Here is a 3,910-nt window from a genome sequence, read left to right on the forward strand (position 1 = left end):
ACACACACACACACACACACACACACACACACACACACACACACACATTCACACACATTCACACAGATTACTCCTGGAATATACAGCAAAACAAAGGTTAACATACATACAGAATTGTTTAAAGAATTGAAGAGGATGAATGCTTGCCTTATAAAAGAGTAGGATAATAAATTTTGCGACTCTTCTGATGAATCACCCATACATGTAAGTAAAATAGAGGCCAGCGTGCACACATGCGCACTTCCGTACACACAGAATTTAGTAACACGGTCACTGAGTAATTCGTCACAGTTCGCCAAGTTCCTCGTGCGAAAGTTGCGCCTCGATTGTCCGCCAACTAATTTCGGCTGTAATTCGCTCTGGGAATGCAGGAATGCGGATCGGCCTCCACGCGTTTGGGAAAAAGGAAGAAAAATTAGGTGCGTGAAGCAAACATTTTCCATTTCAATCTACTCCTATTTTAGACAATTTTGTATCCATAATCCCCTCTTGATCAAGTAATAACTCACAACAACAAACATTAAATTCATAATATTATTCAAAGCGGAGGCAACATTCTAACGTTTAAATACCTTCATCGAACATCGTCCAACAAAACACCTAAACACAGGGAGATGAACTTCTACCACTTGCACAACGAACCCCTCAATTATGGTATAATTTTGTTCGCAATGCAATTTGCGTTGGACGTGGAACAACGAAATAAATTTTGGGGAGTGGAACAACTTCGCCATCGACCTGGACTCGTGTAGTCCTCGACGTGTCGAAAACCGGAAGTCACCAGCTGAACGCGAACTCCAAGCGAGCGTGGAGCAATAGCTGGGAACCGCTCGCACCGTCCTCTTTATTAAATTTATGGAAACTTCGCGTGCATTTATCGAAAGGGTCGGCGTGAATGCGCGTCGTCGTCGTACGGTGTCCTGATGCAACTCGAGCGTCGCAACTGGGCTAATCGAATCACGACCCGCGTACAGCCGCTAACTAAGCTTTTCTGTGCGCGCTCGGGTGGTGCATTAATTGGACCGAGTTTCTATTTCGTTTGGTAGCCGTGTTTGTCAGTCGTCAAAGGGTCGGAAGAAAACCTCTGGCGAGTGTATAAAAGGCGAAAAAAAAGGGACGGCTTTTTTTCGCGGGTGAAAAAGATGGTCTTTAAAAGGACCTTTTTGAAATTCGCGAGCTTTTCCTTTGATTGAACGTCTACAGTTCTCGGGAGAAAGGATGGAAGAAGTAGTTCTGAACGAAGAAAATTGGTGTGGTTGGGAAATTATACCGAAATCTCTGGTGCTCCTGCGTTATCAGACTTGGAATATTTTTTGGGTAGATAATTAACACCGTCAGTGCCAGACATACTCGTGAAAACATTTACAAAGCTACAATTATGTTTTTATACAATTTGGAACTCTATGATTTAATATTTGCAGCAGAATTAGTTGTACAACTCGATAAAAATACATGAATTCTATCCAGACTTGTTTTCTTTAACACCTGGCTTTCAGAATTAATTTTTTTTAGTGAAAATCCCTGTCACTCATACATGGCTGACGTGGCGGTCAACGTGTCAAAGAAACTATTATATTTTATAATCGTTATAGTTCGAGGAGATTTTATTAAAATTTATTTTAAATCAGCAAGTGTTGCATCGAAAATATTTACCCTACTAGTTTCCAGTGAAAGATAAGGAACGGAAAGTTTCCATCAAAAACGGGATGCGGTAAGCAGTAAAACATCGAAACGAGCTCTAATTGGTACGGTCAAAGACCTCGACGAAAAGAACTGGTCGATTGTCGGCTCTGAACGCCGCCAGCGTCGAACGCCAAAGGGCATCCGGGGCAAACAGGAGCACACAGGGGCGAACAAACGTTCCCCTGACCGCACGACATCCTCTCGATGTCGCGATCCCCATCCAGGGTAATTAAAAGGACACCAAACAATGGGGAGAGCAACGGTTGGCTAAAGGCGTCAGACAGAGGGATCGAGGTATAAGCTAAAAGCACCAGGGGACATCTATGAAGCTTCTTTACTCACAAAAACCACTACATTTCCTTTGTTTACTGTCGAACTACCATTAGAAATTAGTAAATTAGTTTCTCACCATTTTCTTTACTTCTTTACTGTGGTTTATACTGTATCAAATTATGATGGAGAGCTATAACCTTCCGTTACGTTTACCTATACTATATAATCCAATTTTTGTGTTTGTTCTATTTTTCGAACCAAATGTAAACATCACATTTTGGTCCGAGGCTGTTGGAATTTAAATCGTAGCTTAAGGGGTTACAAAATTAACAGGAACTTTCTGGACAACCGAATGTACTACTTTAAATAATATCAATTATTTAGGAATTTTTGCCATGTAATAAATGAATACTCAGGAAAGAGGGACTGTTACAAATAGGAGCCAACAGTGATCCTGTACGTTCTCATATTCGGCAATTCCGAAGTTTGAATTCGAAATGTATGATTTGAAAGCGTCATGTATATTACAAACGGCTCAAGAAAAGTGCTCGACGACATAGGGTGAGGAACAGCGAACAGAGAGTCGGTCATCCGCCGTTGCAATTAGTTTAAACGACCCGACAATAAAATCAATGTACCCCCGTCGGTGTTCGTCCGTTTTGTAACCTCCGCGTGTATACTTTTTCGTCGACGAGACTGGGCTTAATTGAGAGCACCGGCTAGATTTACGGGGGCGGATCTCCCCCGAGCTTTGCAGGTTATGGATCGTGTACCGTGTGACGCGTGACAACGTAGGTGGATAGGAGATTGCAAGGACTAAAACGGCGGATCTGCGAGTCGGTCCGTGTGTGTATATTTCCGCGTGTCTGTCAGAGCTGAGGGGGAGTCGATCGGGAAAAAATCAATTGTCTCCTGCATCCGTCTCTCGCGAATCTTTGGGAGCGCGGCTTTTCAGATAAATCGATCGAGGATGAATTGCCGTAGCCGGCCGTACATCCTGTCTCCGTTCGTAAGAGGAACGTCGGCCAGACTCGTTCACGATCGATGATACTTCCTCCTGCAGACGCGGGGAGCGACGAAAGCGTCGAAGATTCCAGCTCGAAATTACACAGGGAAAAATATGACCGGACAACCCGCCTGACGGCAGCGTCGCGAATTAATCGACGGCCAAAGAGGAACGTCCGCACCGAGAACGGAAATAGTCGTCGTTCCATTTTCGCCCCGGTGCATCCGAATCGCGTAAGATATCGATAGAATTGATGGAGGGTATTGGCATACGAGGGCGAAGCACGAGTTCGTCGTCTTAGAACGTATAACTGCATCCTCTTGAATAGAGGCCATTTTTGGAGGAGAGGGATTTTTGAGGTGAAAAGTTTCGTCATTGAATGTTTACACTTTCTGGAATTTTTAATATGAAAACTACGTACTTTAAGAAGTTCAAATTCAAATATACGAAAACACACACCTCGCCGAGTATGTCATAAAATTCACACTAAAAGAATATTCGTGTGTTCGAATAAAAACATAAAAATTATAACATGCCCTCCCTCGAGCCCCGAAACGTCCTTCTTGCCCGCGAGGAGCTGGAAGTCCGATGAAGAGCCAATTGGGATCTCGAATCGGTGACGTGGCGAGGACAACGACCGATTCACTCGAAAGGAATGACAAACGTCGGCCATTATGGGTTATAATTATTCAAACGGCGCGGCTGTTGGTGAACGCGGACATTTCCCTGGCGACACGGACGCGAGTCGGCGCTGACCAGCCAGAAACGGGGCTTTGCGTTTCACAAATTGCGCTCGTGGCGGTGAACTATTTAGCCCGAATGAGAAACTAACTATCCGTGTAACCGCTGTATCGCGACAATGAACACGGTCAATGTTTCATCGCGTAATACTTTATACTGAACGCCGCGGTTACGACGACAGCATTTTTAATTCAATTCTATGCGAAA

The 3,910-nt window shown here is 44.0% G+C and overlaps 1 long non-coding RNA gene across 2 annotated transcripts in view; it reads left to right on the forward strand.

Moving 5' to 3' along the window:
• The window catches only part of LOC128886176 (uncharacterized), a 3,224-nt gene extending 1,812 nt beyond the window's left edge, over positions 1–1,412 (forward strand). The window contains exons 3-5 of one of the 2 annotated variants that reach the window (XR_008459773.1): positions 67–204; positions 292–419; positions 545–1,412. This is a non-coding gene — a long non-coding RNA (uncharacterized LOC128886176). Of the gene's footprint in view, positions 1–66; positions 420–544 lie in introns of both variants that reach the window. The other variant, XR_008459772.1, reaches the window with a different exon arrangement.
• The last annotated feature ends 2,498 nt before the right edge of the window (positions 1,413–3,910 follow it).

Source organism: Hylaeus anthracinus, unplaced genomic scaffold, assembly GCF_026225885.1.
Source record: "Hylaeus anthracinus isolate JK02 unplaced genomic scaffold, UHH_iyHylAnth1.0_haploid 11982, whole genome shotgun sequence".
NCBI lineage: Eukaryota > Metazoa > Arthropoda > Insecta > Hymenoptera > Colletidae > Hylaeus > Hylaeus anthracinus.